Here is a 19,068-nt window from a genome sequence, read left to right on the forward strand (position 1 = left end):
TTGTATGTCCCAGGAGGGGAGGGGAGGGGAGGGGAGGGGGGGGGGGGGGTTGGTGTCAGCCTGTCTTATCTGGTGTATTGTGTGATCTTAGACATGCTCCCATTAATTCCCCTCTATCTCTCTATTTGTCTCCCCTCCTGGAGGACTGGATCTCTAGGACCGTGCTTAAGGACAACCTGGCCTGATGATTCCTGGCAGTTCCTTTCCCCAGTCCACCTGGTCGTGCTGCTGATCCAGTTCTGCTGTTCCGACTGCAGCTGTGGACCCTGACCTGATTTCACCAGACTTGCTACATTGTCCCGGACCCCTGCTGATCTACACCCCACCCTACACTGAAACTTTGAATCCCTGACTATGAAAAGCCAACTGATGTTGAATCTTGAAGTGTTGAAGTGTTGCACCCTCTACAGGCATCATGGTTATTATCTGTCCCTGCTGGTCATCTATGAACGTTTGAACATCTTGAAAAACGATCTTGCCTTAAAGGCCACATGTACAGTTGAAGTCAGAAGTGTACATACACCTTAGCCAAATACATTTAAACTCAGTTTTTCATAATTCCTAACATTTAATCCTAGTAAATATTCCCTGTCTTCAGTCAGTTAGGATCACCACTTTAATTTAAGAATGTGAAATGTCAGAATAATAGTAGACAGAATGATTTATTTCAGCTTTTCTTTCTTTCATCACATTCCTAGTGGGTCAGAAGTTTACATACACTCAATAAGTATTTGGTAGCATTGCCTTTAAATTGTTTAACTTGGGTCAAACGTTTTGGGTAGCCTTCAACAAGCTTCCCACAATAAGTTGAGTGAATTTTGGCCCATTCCTCCTGACAGAGCTGGTGTAACTGAGTCAGGTTTGTAGGCCTACTTGCTCGTACACGCTTTTTCAGTTCTGCCCACAAATTTTCAATGGGATGAAGTCGGGGCTTTGTGATGCCCACTCCAATACCTTGACTTTGTTGTCCTTAAGCCATTTTACCACAACTTTGGAAGTATGCTTGGGGCCATTGTCCATTTGGAAGACCCATTTGCGACCAAGCTTTAACTTCCTGACTGATGTCTTGAGATGTTGCTTCAATATATCCACATAATTTTCCTGCCTCATGATGCCATCTATTTTGAGAAGTGCACCAGTCCCTCCTGCAACAAAGCACCCCCACAACATGATGCTGCCACCCCTGTGCTTCATGTTTGGGATGGTCTTCTTTAGCTTGCAAGCTTCCCCCTATTTCCTCCAAACATAGCAATGGTCATTATGGCCAAATAGTTATATTTTTGTTTCATCAGACCAGTACGATCTTTGTCCCCATGTGCAGTTGCAAACCATAGTCTAGCTTTTTTATGTCGGTTTTGGAGCAGTTGCTTCTTCCTTGCTGAGCGGCCATTCAGGTTATGTCGATATAGGACTCGCTTACCTGTGGATATAGATACTTTTGTACCTGTTTCCTCCAGCATCTTCATAAGGTCCTTTGCTGTTGTTCTGCGATTCATTTGCACTTTTCGCACCAAAGTACATTCATCTCTAGGAGACAACGCGTCTCCTTCCTGAGCGGTATGATTGCTGCGTGGTCCCGTGGTGTTTATACTTGCGTACTATTGTTTGTACAGATGAACGTGGTACCTCCAGGAAATTGCTCCCAAGGATGAATCAGACTTGTGGAGGTCTACAATTTTTTTTCTGAGGTCTTTGCTGATTTCTTTTGATTTTCCCATAATGTCAAGCAAAGAGGCACTGAGTTTGAAGGTAGGCCTTGAAATACATCCACAGGTACACCTATTGACTCAAATTATGTCAGTTAGCCTATCAGAAGCTTCTAAAGCCATGACATCATTTTCTGGAATTTTCCAAGCTGTTTAAAGGCACAGTCAACTTAGTGTATGTAAACTTCTGACTCACCAGAATTGTGAAACAGTGAATTATAAGTGAAATAATCTGTCATGCACAAAGTAATGTCCTAACCAACTTGCCAAAACTATAGTTTGTTAACAAGAAATTTGTGGAGTGGTTGAAAAACTAGTTTTAATGACTTCAAGCTAAGTGTATGTAAGCTTCCGACTTCAACTGTACTTAAATCTCTACCCGGTACAGCCTGAAGAGTATTTACTGACCATCCCTCGGAGTCTGGTTCCTCTCGAGGTTTCTTACTAGGTTCCTGCCTTCTACACTCTTAGAAAAAAAGGTGCTATCTAGAACCCAAAATGTTTCTTTGGCTGTCCTCAGATGGGAACCCCTTGAAGAACCCTTTTGTGTTCCATGTATAACCCTTTCCACATAGGGGACAAAACACAGATTATGTTTTGTCATCACTTGTCAACCATGTTTTGTATAGCCATTCCTCCTTAGCAGATCGGTTTCTCTTCATCAATCAATGAAATGTATTTATAAAGCCCTTTTTACGTCAGCCGATGTCACAAAGTGCTATGCAGAAACCCAGCCTAAAACCCCAAACAGCAAGCAATGCAGATGTAGAAGAACGGGGGCTAGGGAAAAACTCCTTAGAAAGGCAGGAATCAAATCAAATCAAATGTATTTATATAGCCCTTACATCAGCTGATATCTCGAAATGCTGTACAGAAACCCAGCCTAAAACCCCAAACAGCAAGCAATGCAGGTGTAGAAGCACGGTGGCTAGGAAAAACTCCCTAGAAAGGCCAAAACCTAGGAAGAAACCTAGAGAGGAACCAGGCTATGAGGGGTGGCCAGTCCTCTTCTGGCTGTGCCGGGTGGAGATTATAACAGCACATGGCCTAGATGTTCAAATGTTCATAAATGACCAGCATTGTCAAATAATAATAATCATAGTAGTTGTCGAGGGTGCAACAAGTCATTAACACAAGAGTAAGTGTCAGTTGGCTTTTTCATAGCTGATCTTTGAGAGTATCTCTACTGCTCCTGCTGCCTCTAGAGAGTTGAAAACAGCAGGTCTGGGACAGGTAGCACGTCCGGTGAACAGGTCAGGGTTCCATAGCTGCAGGCAGAACAGTTGGAACTGGAGCAGCAGCACGGCCAGGTGAACTGGGGACAGCAAGGAGTCATCAAGCCAGGTAGTCCTGAGGCATGGTCCTAGGGCTCAGGTCTTCCGAGAGAGAGAAAGAAAGAAAGAGAAAGAGAGAATTAGAGAGAGCATATTTAAATTCACACAGGACACCGGAAAAGACAAGAGAAATACTCCAGATGTGACAGACTGACCCTAGCCCCCCGACACATAAACTACTGCAGCATAAATGCTGGAGGCTGAGACAGGAGGGGTCAGGAGACACTGTGGCCCCATCCGATGAAACCCCCGGACAAGGCCAAACAGGTAGGATATAACCCCACCCACTTTGCCAAAGCACAGCCTCCACACCACTGGAGGGATATCTCCAACCACCAACATACCATCCCGGGACAAGGCCGAGTATAGCCCACAAAGATCTCCGCCACGGCACAGCCCAAGGGGGGGCACCAACCCAGAACCTAGGAAGAAACCTAGAGAGGAACCAGGCTCTGAGGGGTGGCCAGTCCTCTTATGGCTGTGCCAGGTTGAGATTATAACAGAACATGGCCAAGATGTTCAAACTTTCATAAATGATCAGCAGGGTCAAATTATAATAATAATCACAGTGGTTGTAGAGGGTGCAACAGGTCAGCACCTCAGGAGTAAATGTCAGTTGGCTTTTCATAGCCGTTAGAGTTAGAGACAGCAGGTGCGGTAGAGAGACAGAGAGAGTCGAAAACAGCAGGTCCGGGACAAGGTAGCACATCCGGTGAACAGGTTAGGGTTCCATAGCCGCAGGCAGAACAGTTGAAACTGGAGCAGCAGCACGACCAGGTGGACTGGGGACAGCAAGGAGTCATCAGGCCAGGTAGTCCTGAGGCATGGTCCTTGGGCTCAGGTCCTCCGGGAGGGAGAGAATTAGAGGGAGCATACTTAAATTCACTCAGGACACCGGATAAGACAGGAGAAATACTCCAGATATAACAGACTGACCATAGCCCCCCTACACATATACTATAGGCTGAGACCAGAGGGGTCGGGAGACACTGTGGCCCCGTCCGGCGATACCCCCGGACAGGGCCAACCAGGCAGGATATAACCCCACCCACTTTGCCAAAGCACAGCCTCCATACCACTAGAGGGATATCTTCAACCACCAACTTACTACCCTGAGACAAGGCTGAGTATAGCCCACAAAGATCTCCCCCACTGCATGAACCCGCGGGGGGCGCCAACCCGGACAGGAAGATCACATCAGTGACTCAACCTGTTTCTCCCCTGTTTGAGTGTATGCAGGGTGAAGCAGCTTGATGTACACGATGGCCCCAGGACATAGGGTCTGGGTATAGAAACATTGGTCTCCCAGTAGGTCTATACAATGTGCTCCCTGATAGCAACACAAGTAACGTGAATAAGTGGTCCAACCAGCTTATAATCAATTACTCAAATGTTGGAATTCGGGTTTTCTTTACCTTGGGAATTTTCAATACTTACAGCCATATAAACGTTGATCTCTGTGACATATCCTGTGAGAATTAGAATGTGCTTTCCTGCAGTCTTACGGTAAAGACTGAGTAGATAGGGGAGTTACTGCTCTGTGCTGGAAGATACAACAACATACAGCCCAATTGGAATGATGTACAGTTGAAGTCAGAAGTACATACACTTAGGTTAGAGTCATTAAAACTAGTTTTTCAACCATTCCACAAATTTCTTGTTAACAAACTATAGTTTTGGCAAGTCGGTTAGGACATCTACTTTGACACAAGACATTTTTCCAACAATTGTTTACAGACAGATTATTTCACTCAGATGTTTACATACACTAGTTGACTGTGCCTTTAAACAGCTTGGAAAATTCCAGAAAATTATGTCATGCCTTTAGAAGCTTCTGATCGGCAAATTGATATAATTTCAGTCAATAGGAGGTGTACCTGTGGATGTATTTCAAGGCCTACCTTAAAACTCAGTGCCTCTTTGCTTGACATCATGGGAAAATCAAAAGAAATCAGCCAAGACCTCAGAAAAAATTGTAGACCTCCACAAGTCTGATTCATCCTTGGGAGCAATTTCCTAGATGTACCACGTTCATCTGTACAAACAATAGTATGCAAGTATGAACACCACGGGACCACGCAGCAGTCATACCGCTCAGGAAGGAGACGCGTTCTGTCTCCTAGAGATGAATGTACTTTGGTGCGAAAAGTGCAAATCAATCCCAGAACAACAGCAAAGGACCTTATGAAGATGCTGGAGGAAACAGGTACAAAAGTATCTATATCCACAGGTAAACAAGTCCTATATCGACATAACCTGAAAGGCTGCTGAGCAAGGAAGAAGCAACTGCTCCAAATCCGCCATAAAAAAAGCCAGACTAGGGTTTGCAACTGCACATGCGGACAAAGATCGTACTTTTTGGAGAAATGTCCTCTGGTCTGATGAAACAAAAATAGAACTGTTTGGCCATAATGACCATTGTTACGTTTGGAGGAAAAAAGGGGAGGCTTGCAAGCCAAAGAACACCATCCCAAACATGAAGCACAGGGGTGGCAGCATCATGTTGTGGGGTGCTTTGCTGCAGGAGGGACTGGTGCACTTCACAAAATAGATGGCATCATGAGGGAGGAAAATTATGTGGAGATATTGAAGCAACATCTCAAGACATCAGTCAGGAAGTTAAAGCTTGGTCGCAAATGGGTCTTCCAAATGGACAATGGCCCCAAGCATACTTCCAAAGTTGTGGCAAAATGGCTTAAGGGCAACAAAGTCAAGGTATTTGAGTGGCCATCACAAAGCCCTGACCTCAATCCCATGGAAAATTTGTGGGCAGAACTGAAAAAGCGTGTACGAGCAAGGCGTCCTACAAACCTGACTCAGTTACACCAGCTCTGTCAGGAGGAATGGGCCAAAATGCACCCAACTTATTGTGGGAAGCTTGTGGAAGGCTACATGAAACGTTTGACCCAAGTTAAACAATTTAAAGGCAATGCTACCAAATACTAATTGAGTGTATGTAAACTTCTGACCCACTAGGAATGTGATGAAAGAAAGAAAAGCTGAAATAAATCATTCTGTCTACTATTATTCTGACATTTCACATTCTTAAAATAAAGTGGTGATCCTAACTGACCTAAGACAGGGAATGTTTACTAGGATTAAATGTCGGGAATTGTGAAAAACTGAGTTTAAATGTATTTGGCTAAGGTGTATGTAAACCTCCGATTTCAACTGTATGTGACATAATTTGGTGTAATATCCTTTGACTCTGATGTTGGTTAGATAAGATCCAGCAAACCAGAATTGGTTGTTGTTCCCATCCTCTTCATATGCTGTGTAGTTGTAACACTATATTTTATGATTTTCTTTCTTCATCACAGTCTTATGAAATGTGATTTTAATTGGATAGAGCTTCCTTTAAATAACCTTTTTCCTGTGTATTCATATGCTTCTTAAATACAGGCACAGAACCTTTAAAGTAAATAAGAAAACAATTTTACCTTTTATCACTTTCAATCAAAATACATACAACTGCACGCAAAACCCATTCTGATAAATGATGACACAATAAATATACAAAAAACTATTCAGGTTCAATTCAATAATCTTTTATTGATTTAAAGATCCAATGCATCTGTTTCTATCTCAATATCAAGGGCTTTATTTAATCCGTATTGCAGGAATTCAGCGTTACAGCGTGATTGAAATTTAAAGGCAAAGTTCCCGTGTTTGCGTAGACTTCATTCATGGCAAATGCTGCATATGTCTGCTCAACCGGAAATTACCTTTACATTTCTATTGCGCAGTCTGTAACTCTTCAGCGTTACAGATTGAATAGAGCCACAAATAATTTCTTGGTGACAATTAAGTACCTTACTGTGATTGACCAATTTTTATTGAAAACAACAAACAAAGCGCAATAGCAAAGAGCAAAATCATAAAATACAGTGTTACAAGTACACAGCATATGAAGAAGATGGGAACATTTTAATAACTCCAAAATTGCATTCTGTGTCCTGATTGAGCATATTAGAAAAACATGATGTCACAGCTATTCCCTGGTGGTGCAGAGGGTTAATGATCTGTTTGCATTTCCAAAGACTGCAGGTTCATTCTCACATTCTTTAACCATGTGGGATTATTTTGAGAGAAAAAAAACTTGAGAAATTGAGGCTGATGCAGTACACTACTAAAAGACAGGATGTCTTTATTTTGTTCAGATGTACAGTATAAATCCAGTCAGAAATTCAGAATTTAGACTTACTGTAAAAAAATGTAACATCTAAAAATGTACTTTTAATAAAACACTCCCTTAGTAATTCCTACTTTGAAGTACTTGACATGGTCCAGAAGTATGCAGCATGGAAAGAGGATGGTTGAACTGATGATGAATAACCCAGTTACCAGTATATCCCTGGGTACTTATGTCTAAGTAGGCTAAAAAGGAAGCGTGTAATTCCTGATTGATCATACTGCCATGGCTATATACTGACAAAATAAGCACCCTAGTGGCACAGAGCTGATAAGAGAATGATCTAATAAAGGTAAATGAATCAATAAACCCTGATGAATTATTAGTCATACAGCATCAATGTAATGATCAATGTAGGGATCGATTGGTCTGATTAGTTCCGGAAAGTCCAGGAACCACTGGAGAGGGAAAGAAATGTGTGTATGCAATTAGTATAGAGAGCTAGAGAAGCAGATGGTCAAGGGAGTACAACTTCAGAGAGTTCCTAACCTTGAAGGAAAGGAACAGGCTGAGCCAGAAGGTGATAAACAGTGTGAGAAGTTTATGGGGGTTGCAGGTCACCAACAGATTGTGTGTAAATGCATGTGCGTAAGTAAGCAAGAACTATATAATGACTGTTTTGTTATCCTGACGGCAGAACGTTCTCATGAATAAAGCTACAGAAACCTTTTGCAGAAAGCTGAGTCCTTGCCTAATTATTTTAACCCATTGTCTTACAAACCTTGGGCATTAGTCAAGGCGAATCGATTATTGATTATTATCATCAAGATATAAAATTCCTTTAACAAGAGCATAGGCTGAAAAGGAAGCATGGAAATAATGAAGTCGTTCCTAATGTTGGTATACTCAATGTATAATGTCATGTGTGTCTATACAGCACATTCGGAAAGTATTCAAAACCCTTGAATTTTTCCACATTTTTTTACATTACAGCCTTATTCTAAAATGGATTAAATAATTTTTTCACCTCATCAATCTACACACAATACCTCAAAAACAAGTTTTTAGTTTTTTTTTGCAAATGTATTAAAAATAAAAAACTGAAATACCTTATTTACATAAGTATTCAGACCCTTTGTTATGAGAAATTCAGATCAGTTGCATCTTGTTTCCATTGATCATCCTTGAGATGTTTCTACAACTTGATTGGAGTCCACCTGCGGTAAATTCAATTGATTGGAAATGATTTGGAAAGGCACACACCTGACTATATAAGGTTCCACAGCTGACAATGCATGTCAGAGCAAAAACCAAGCAATGAGGTCAAAGGAATTGACCTGTTCACCGGACGTGCTACCTGTCCCAGACCTGTTGTCCCAGACCTGCTGGAACCCTGACCTATTCACCGGACATGCTACCTGTCCCAGACCTGCTGTTTTCAACTCTCTAGAGACAGCAGGAGTGGTAGAGATACTCTCAAGATCGGCTATGAAAAAGCCAACTGACACTTACTCTTGTGTTACTGACTTGTTGCACCCTCAACAACTACTATGATTATTATTATTTGACAATGCTGGTCATTTATGAACATTTGAACATCTAGCCCATGTGCTGTTATAATCTCCACCCGGCACAGCCAGAAGAGGACTGGCCACCCCTCATAGCCTGGTTCCTCTAGGTTTCTTCCTAGGTTTTGGCCTTTCTAGGGAGTTTTTCTTAGCCACCGTGCTTCTACACCTGCATTGCTTGCTGTTTGGGGTTTTAGGCTGGGTTTCTGTAGAGCACTTTGTGATATCAGCTGATGTAAGAAGGGTTATATAAATAAATTTGATTTGATTTGAATTGTCTGTAGAGCTATGAGACAGGACAGGTCAAGGCTCAGATCTGGGGAAGGGTATCAAAAACTATCTGCAGCATCGAAGGTCCCCCCAAAAAACAGTGGCCTCCATCATTCTTAAAGCAAAGAAGTTTGGAACCACCAAGATTCCCGGGCAAACTGAGCAATCTGGGGAGAAGGGCCTTGGTCAGGGAGGTGACCAAGTACCCGATGGTCACTCAAATTTAAAAAAATCAGTTTTTGCTTTGTCATTGTGGGTTTGCTAGGAAAATTGTACTGGTACATTGTGTTATTACATCAGTGGGGGCAGCTGAGGTGAGGACAGCTCATAATAATGTCTGGAAAGGAGTGAATGGAATGGCATCAAACACATGGGAACCACGTGTTTCGTGTATTTGATACCATTCCACTTCAGCCATTACCACAAGCCTGTCCTCCCCAATTAAGGTGCCACCAACCTCCTATGTATTACATTAACTGGAAACCTAATGAGATATTTTGGGGAATGTTCTGTGGTTGTTGTTACTGATGTTGTGCACAACATTTTTGTGAATGATAGGAGAATATTCCAAGGATATTTCATTTAAAACCAAAAATGTACACATTTTTTGGGGGGGATGTTATCATCCTAATGTTAGATAAAACCCTAACTAAAACTTAATGGAAATCTTAGCTAATGTTCTGGGAATATTCCCGGTTTGCTGGGGAGGCATGGAGGAGTTGAGCAAGAAGAATTGGTTACTGTGGAGTGTATTGAGCAAAACAATGACATCAACTTCTTGAAATGGTTAGACAACAGAGCAGGCACTACCCATTCACTATTCTGATAAAATGTAATCCTTTTAGTAGACCTTGAATCGGTCTGTTCTAAAGCAGATGGTTTATCCCCACTCTTCCTTCCTCTTTCCCTCAAAAACATTAAACTGACCCATATTTTTCATGCATTTATACTGTATGTGCAACTTTATCTGAGTAGACTGGGCATAACCTGGCAAAAGCCTTGTTGAAACTGATCAAAATTATAGGCTATCTATCTAGTTGCAAAATTGACCCTGCTGTGACCAACATGACTGGTATAGTTGTAAGTGTCGGTGTTTGGCTTAGATAATCACACAGTTGGGGTTTGGAAATGTTGATCAAAACTGGGGAAGCCTTTTTACTCTGCCCTCATTTTACACATACTCGGGGACAGGGCGAGCTGTTGTCTACCAAAAGAACAGAGAGAGAGTAAGGAAATGGGAAGAGAAAAGAGTGTCATGGTTCAACCTGTCACCAGAGGAGGGCAGAGACCGACCTAAAGACATTAACAACACTCAGGTGTGTCCAATTTACTTATTATGATTTCCCTGTTAAAAGAGGTGTGTTTTCTGTTGTCCTTTGCAGAAGCTGGAATTGTTTTCCTGAGTGAGTTGTCAATACTTGAAAAAAAAAAATATTATAATTTTTAATTAAGTGTACTATGATTCTGCGACTACCGTTTCTCAGTAAAGTATTATGTTTATCCTTAACCACTGATTCCTCATCTGTCTCTTCTCTGCACCTCTTCTCTGTCCAACCTTACCACGTCACAGCAAGCTTCTGCCTAAACATGGACGCAGCAGAGATAGCCTAGATCAAGAATGTTGTAACCCACCAAGGAGCACTGCTGGAGCGGCAGCAAGAACAATTCTCCAAAATATCAGAGACCCTCCGGGCACTTTTCCGACTCCCTCCAACCACAGTCCAACCTCGCCCAGTGCTATAGCCGTTGCCGTAGTTCCTCCAGAGAACCTGCACCAGGAACCCAAGATCCCTGCCCCCGAGCGGTATGACGGCCACCCAGGAGGATGCAAGGGGTTCCTCACTAGTGTTTGAGCTACAGTCCGATGATTGCCTACATCATCTCTCTACTCTTGGGCAAGGCCCTGGCGTGGGCAACGGCGGTGTGGGAACAGCAGCCACCATGTAGCCTTTATTGCCGAGCTGCGACAAGTCTTCGACCAGCCAGTTGATGGACGAGAAGCGGCCAGCCGACTGTTCAATATCCGCCAAGATGCCAGACCAGAGGCTAACTTCGCCATTTGAGTTCTGCACCATCACCACCGAAAATGGGTGGAATACGTAGGCGCTGGTCACCACTTTCCACCAGGGTTTCCCTTTTGGGAACAGGGAGAGACCCTCGAGTCCCTGATAACGCTTGCAATCAGGATCGACATCCGCCTCCGAGAACGCGTGAGACAGTGCCTTTTGACACCACTCCAGGAACCACCCGACCCTAGCATTGAGAAGCTCATGCAGCTGGGACACACACATCTGAGCCCACAGGTATGTGACAGGCGCATGAACGAAGGCTAATGCCTCTACTGCGGAGGTCTTGGCCATCTCTGTGCTACATGCCCAGAGCTGATGGGAAACGCCAGGGCTCGCCAGGACATGGGGAGACCCTGACGAGCTGTGCAGTTACCCCCGGCTACTCTGTAACCGTCTGTCACTACCCGCAATCATCCACTGGTACAACCGTCAGCACCAGATTTAAGACTTACTCTGGGGCTGCAGATAATTTCATTGATCAGGACTTCGCCAGAGAATTACAAATCCCCTGCAGATTTGAGCCCTCGACGGATGGCCCATTGGCTCCGGTCAGGTGGAATATCAGACCAAGCCAATTCTACTGCAGCTCGGTGTGAACCACTCAGACTCTTAGTTTTCTTTTGATCCCTACTCCCAAGAACCCCCTCATTCTAGGGTACCCCTGGCTAGCGCTACATAACCCACTATTCTCCTGGTCCACAGGACACCTACTAGACTGGGGCAAGGACTGCCAGACTAAATGTCTAAGATCCCCACCAAGAGCCTTGCCGTGTCCTCCTGCATCCATTGAAGACCAAGACTTCTCCGCTATCCCTCCCAAATACTTTGACCTCAGGGAGGCCTTCAGTAAGAGGCAAGCCATCACCCTTCCCCACCATCGTCCATACGACTGTGCCATACAGTGAGGGGAAAAAAGTATTTGATCCCCTGCTGATTTTGTACGTTTGCCCACTGACAAAGAAACGATCAGTCTATCATTTTAATAGTAGGTTTATTTGAACAGTGAGAGACAGAATAACAACAAACAAATCCAGAAAAACGCATGTCAAAAATGTTATAAATTGATTTGCATTTTAATGAGGGAAATAAGTATTTGACCCCCTCTCAATCAGAAAGATTTCTGGCTCCCAGGTGTCTTTTATACAGGTAACGAGCTGAGATTAGGAGCACACTCTTAAAGGGAGTGCTCCTAATCTCAGCTTGTTACCTGTTTAAAAGACACCTGTCCACAGAAGCAATCAATCAATCAGATTCCAAACTCTCCACCATGGCCAAGACCAAAGAGTTCTCCAAGGATGTCAGGGACAAGATTGTAGACCTACACAAGGCTGGAATGGGCTACAAGACCATCGCCAAGGAGCTTGGTGAGAAGGTGACAACAGTGGAAGAAACACAAAAGAACTGTCAAACTCCCTCGGCCTGGGGCTCCATGCAAGATCTCACCTCGTGGAGTTGCAATGATCATGAGAACGGTGAGGAATCAGCCCAGAACTACACGGAAGGATCTTATCAATGATCTCAAGGCAGCTGGGACCATAGTCTCCAAGAGAACAATTGGTAACACACTACGCCGTGAAGGACTGAAATCCTGCAGCGCCTACAAGGTCCCCCTGCTCAAGAATGCACATATACATGCCCGTCTGAAGTTTGCCAATGAACATCTGAATGATTCAGCGGACAACTGGGTGAAAGTGTTGTGGTCAGATGAGACCAAAATGAAGCTCCTTGGCCTCAACTCAACTCGCCGTGTTTGGAGGAGGAGGAATGCTGCCTATGACCCCAAGAATACCATCCCCACCGTCAAACATGGAGGTGGAAACATTATGCTTTGGGGGTGTTTTTCTGCTAAGGGGACAGGACAACTTCACCGCATCAAAAGGGACGATGGACGGGGCCATGTACCATCAAATCTTGGGTGGGAACCTCCTTCCCTCAGCCAGGGCATTGAAAATGGGCCGGGGATGGATATTCCAGCATGACAATGACCCAAAACACACGGCCAAGGCAACAAAGGAGTGGCTCAAGAAGAAGCACATTAAGTTCCTGGAGTGGCCTAGCCAGTCTCCAGACCTTAATCACATAGAAAACCTGTGGAGGGAGCTGAAGGTTCAAGTTGCCAAACGTCAGCCTCGAAACCTTAATGACTTGGAGAAGATCTGCAAAGAGGAGTGGGACAAAATCCCTCCTGAGATGTGTGCAAACCTGGTGGCCAACTACAAGAAACGTCTGACCTCTGTGATTGCCAATAAGGGTTTTGCCACCAAGTACTAAGTCATGTTTTGCAGAGGGGTCAAATACCGTAATTTCCGGACTATTAAGCGCACCTGAATATAAGCCGCACCCACTGAATTTAAAAAATATATATTATTTTGAACATAAATAAGCCACACATGTCTATAAGCCGCAGGTGCCTACCGGTACATTGAAACAAATTAACTTTACACAGGCATTAACGAAACACGGCTTGTAACAAAAATAAATAGGCTTTAACGAAACACGGCTTGTAACAAAAATAAAAAATTAGCAGTAAGCTTTATTTGTCTTTTTGCACTGAGTCAATTCCTCATGCTGCTGTTTCCAATGTCTTATCATTGACTCATTAAGACCAAGCTCCCATGCAGCAGCTCTATTTCCTTTTCCAACAGCCAGATCAATCGCCTTCAACTTGAAAGCTGCATCATATGCATTTCTCCGTGTCTTTGCCATGATGAGGGTGACAAAATGACTACCGTAATCGAAATGATGGGAAGTTTGAGAGCGCTCAATTTAATCTAAACAGTAAACAAAAAAGTTGTTTGACCTTAACCCGTTCGGCAATTTCATTGGTCTAATGAAAGCTTCATGCCGCCAAAAAACTGAGCACGTCACAGAATGTTTTTTTTTTGGAAAAAATATTGAAAGCGGGTAAAATCCATATATTAGCCGCGTCATTGTTTAAACCGCGGGGTTCAAAGCCTGGGAAAAAAGTTGCGGCTTATAGTCCGGAATTTACGGTACTTATTTCCCTCATTAAAATGCTAATAATTTTATAACATTTTTGACATGCGTTTTTCTGGATTTTTTTGTTGTTATTCTGTCTCTCACTGTTCAAATAAACCTACCATTAAAATTATAGACTGATCATTTCTTTGTCAGTGGGCAAACGTACAAAATCAGCAGGTTATTATTACTTTTTTCCCTCACTGTAGAATTCCTACCCGGCTCCACACCTCCCCGAGACCATCTGTACTCCCTCTCGACCCCTGAAGCTGCAGTCATGGACAAATGCACCCGGGAGTCGCTGAAGGCAGCTTTCATTCGCCCCTCTACATTACCCATCTGGTGCTGGCTTCTTCGTGGGTAAGAAGGATGGAGGCCTGCATCCTTGCATCGATTACAGAGGGCTGAACTGGATTACGATCAAGAATCGTTACCCCCTACCCCTGATGTCCGCCGCCTTGGAGTTGGCTCAAGGTGCGAAATTCTTCACCAAACTGGACCTCCGCAATGCTTACAATCTGGTGAGAATCAGGGAGGGAGATGAGTGGAAAAGTGCCTTTAACACCCCTAGTGGTCACTATGAGTATTTACTCATGCCCTTCGGATTATCGAACTCACCGGCAGTCTTTCAAGTATTGCTCAATAACACTCTTAGGGATGTGTTGAGTCTGTTCGTCTTTGTTTACCTCGATGACATCATGGACTTCTCCAAAATCCTTCCGCAACACATACTGCATGTCCGCCAAGTCCTGAGACGCCTCCTGCAGAGCCAACTATTTGTCAAGATAGAGAAATGTGAGTTCCACGTATCCCAAGTTTCCTTCCTGGGTTACATTATCTCTACCACAGGCATCCAAATGGACCCCATAAAGGTTGAGAAGATCGCCGACTGGCCCTGTCCCACCTCACTCGGAGCAGACTTTAAACGCTGTGTCTCCCATATGCTAGCGTAGCAACGACTACCCGCGGCTTTCCTGTTCCATCTATTGCTGTTCACTGGACCCTATGATCACTTGGCTACATAGCTGATGCCTGCTGGACTGTTCAATTATCACAGTACTACACTTTGTTTACTTTTGTTTCTCTGTCAGCCCTACCCCCGAACTCAGGCCCTGTGTGTAGTTAACCGACCCTCTCTGCCCATTCATCGTCATTTTACCTGTTGTTGTCTTAGCTGATTAGCTGTTGTCTTAACCGTTGTTGTCTTAGCTAGCTCTCCCAATCAACACCTGTGATTGCTTTATGCCTCGCTTTATGTCTCCCTCAAATGTCAATATGGCTTGTATAGTTATCATTGTTTTAGTTTACAGTGGAGCCCCTAGTCCCACTCTACATTTCTCAGATTCCTCCTTTGTCCCACCCCCCACACATGCGGTGACCTCACCCAGTATAACCAGCACATCCAGAGATGCAACCTCTCTTATCATCACTCAGTGCCTGGGCTTACCTCCACTGTACCCGCACCCCACCATACCCGTCTGTACATTATGCCCTGAATCTATTCTACCACGCCCAGAAATCTGCTCCTTTTATTCTCTGTCCCCAACGCACTAGACGACCAGTTTTGATAGCCTTTAGCCATACCCTCATCCTACTCCTCCTCTGTTCCTCGGGTGATATTGCGGTTAACCCAGGCCCTGCGTGTCCCCAGGCACTCTCATTTGTTGACTTCTGTAATCGAAAAGGCCTTGGTTTCATGCATGTTAACATCAGAAGCCTCCTCCCTACGTTTGTTTTACTCACTGCTTTAGCATACTCCGTCAACCCTGATGTCCTTGCCATGTCTGAATCCAGTCTTAGGAAGGCCACCAAAATTCTGAGATTTCAATACCCAACTACAACATTTTCCGTCAAGATAGAAGTACCAAAGGGGGAGGAGTTAGCTTGCAAAGTTCTGTAATACTTTCCAGGTCTATGCCCAAACAGTTCGAGCTTCTAATTTTAAAAATGTATCTCTCCAGAAATAAGTATCTCACTGTTGCCGCCTGTTATAGACCCCCCCTCAACTCCCAGCTATGCCCTGGACACCATATGTGAATAGATTGCCCCCCATCTATCTTCAGAGTTCGTTCTGTTAGGTGACCTAAACTGGGATATGCTTAACACCCCAGCAGTCCTACAATCTAAGCTAGAGCCCCTCAATCTCACACAAATTATCAAGGAAACCACCAGGTACAACTTGTCACGTCCTGACCAGTAAAAGGGGTTATTTGTTATTGTAGTTTGGTCAGGGCGTGGCAGGGGGTGTTTGTTTTGGGGTTTTGATGTATGTTCTATATTTTCTATTTCTATGTTTATTCTATGTTTCTCTTTCAATGTTGTGGTTTTTCAATGACCTCCAATTAGAGGCAACTGGTGGTTGTTGTCTAATTGGAGGCCATATTTAGTTTGTTCATTTTCACTTGTGTTTGTGGGTGGTTGTTTCCGGTTTAGTCTGTGCACCTTACTGGACTGTTATCGTCGTTATTTTGTTTAAGTGTGTTTACCTTCAATAAATACGAGATGAGCAATATACCCGCTGCATATTGGTCCGATGATTTCGCCTCTTCAGACGACGAAGATTATGACACAACACTAAATCAATAAACATGGGCACCCTCATAGATATTATCCTGACCAACTTGCCCTCCAAATACACCTCTGCTGTTTTCAATCAGGATCTCAGCGATCACTGCCTCATTGCCTGCATCCGTAAATGGGTCTGCGGTCAAACGACCACCTCTCATCACTGTCAAACGTCAGTCGAGGATGCCTGGTCGTTCTTTAACCTCTCTAGGGTAGATGGGATGAAATCGTCCCACCTACGTAACAGCCAGTGGAATCCTGTGGCGCGTTATTCAAATACCTTAGAAATGCGATTACTTCAATTTTTCAAACATATGACTATTTTACACCATTTTAAAGACAAGACTCTCGTTAATCTAACCACACTGTCCGATTTCAAAAAGGCTTTACAACGACAGCAAAACATTAGATTATGTCAGCAGAGTACCCAGCCAGAAATAATCAGACACCCATTTTTCAAGCTAGCATATAATGTCACAAAAAACAAAACCACAGCTAAATGCAGCACTAACCTTTGATGATCTTCATCAGATGACACCCCTAGGACATTTATGTTATCCTGTTATGGATAGGGGGCAGTATTTTCACGGCCGGATAAAAAGCGTACCCGATTTAATCTGATTATTACTCCTGCCCAGAAACTAGAATATGCATATAATTATTAGCTTTGGATAGAAAACACTCCAAAGTTTCTAAAACTGTTTGAATGGTGTCTGTGAGTATAACGGAACTCATTTGGCAGGCCAAAACCTGAAGATTCTGTACAGGAAGTACCCTGTCTGACCATTTCTTGGCCTTCTTGATCATCTCTATCCAAAACAGGGGATCTCTGCTGTAACGTGACACTTCCTACGGCTCCCATGGGCTCTCAGAAGGCGGCAAAAAGCTGAATGGTGGCTTTGCAGGCCCTGGCTGAAAAACATTAGCGCGTTTGGATAGTGGTCGGTCAGAGTACTATGAGACTGAGGCGCGTGCACGAGTCGACTCCATGTTTACTTTCTCTCTCTTTGTACTAAAACACGGTTTCCCGGTCGGAATATTATCGCTTTTTTACGAGAAAAATGGCATAAAAATTGATTTTAAACAGCGGTTGACATGCTTCGAAGTACGGTAATGGAATATTTCAATTTTTTTGTCACGAAACACGTCGGGCTCGTAACCCTTCGTCACCCTTGGATAGTGTCTTGCATGCATGTTTTGTTCAATCAAGTTCATATTTATATCAAAAACCAGCTTTTTACATTAGCATGTGACGTTCAGAACTAGCATACCCCCCGCAAACTTCCGGTGAATTTACTAAATTACTCACGATAAACGTTCACAAAAAACATAAATCATTTTAAGAATTATAGATACAGAACTCCTCTATGCACTCGATATGTCCGATTTTAAAATAGCTTTTCGGTGAAAGCACATTTTCCAATATTCTAAGTAGATAGCCCGGCATCACAGGGCTAGCTATTTTGACACCCAACAAGTTTAGCCCTCACCAAAGTCAGATTTACTATAAGAAAAATGTTTTTACCTTTGCTGTTCTTCGTCAGAATGCACTCCCAGGACTTCTACTTCAATAACAAATGTTGGTTTGGTTCAAAATAATCCATAGTTATGTTCAAATATCCTCTGTTTTGTTCGTGCGTTCAAGACACTATCCGAAGGGTAACTAAGGGTGACGCGCCTGATGCGCTTCGTGACCAAAGAATTCGAAATATTCCTTTACCGTACTTCGAAGCATGTCAACCGCTGTTTAAAATACATTTTTATGCCATTTTTCTCATAAAAAAGCGATAATATTCCGACCGGGAAACCGTGTTTTAGTTCAAAGACAGAGTAAATAAAAACATGGGGTCGCCTCGTGCACGCGCCTCAGGTCATTGTCCTCTGATAGACCACTTACCAAAGGCGCTAATGTTCTTCAGCCAGGGGCTGGAATTACATCATTCCGGGTTCTGAGAGCCTATGGGAGCCGTAGGAAGTGTCACGTTACAGCAAAGATCTTCATTTTTCAATAAACAGAGTCAAGAAGCTCAAGGAATGGTCAGAGAGGGCACTTCCTGTACAGATTCTTCTCAGGTTTTTGCCTGCCATATGAGTTCTGTTATACTCACAGACAACATTCAAACAGTTTTAGAAACTTTAGGGTGTTTTCTATCCAAAGCCAATAATTATATGCATATTCTAGTTTCTGAGCAGTAGTAATAACCAGATTAAATCGGGTACGTTTTTTATCCGGCCGTGTAAATACTGCCCCCTAGCCCTAACAGGCTAAAAGTAATTTCCTCACCATCTTAAATAAGCATGTCCCTTTCAAAAAATGTAGAACTAAGAATAGATTCACTCCAGACCTGACTGCCCTCGACCAGCACAAAAACATCCTGTGGCGGACTGCAATAGCATCGAATAGTCCCCATGATATGGAACTGTTCAGGGAAGTCAGGAACCAAT

Source organism: Salmo trutta, chromosome 10 (genome assembly GCF_901001165.1).
Source record: "Salmo trutta chromosome 10, fSalTru1.1, whole genome shotgun sequence".
NCBI lineage: Eukaryota > Metazoa > Chordata > Actinopteri > Salmoniformes > Salmonidae > Salmo > Salmo trutta.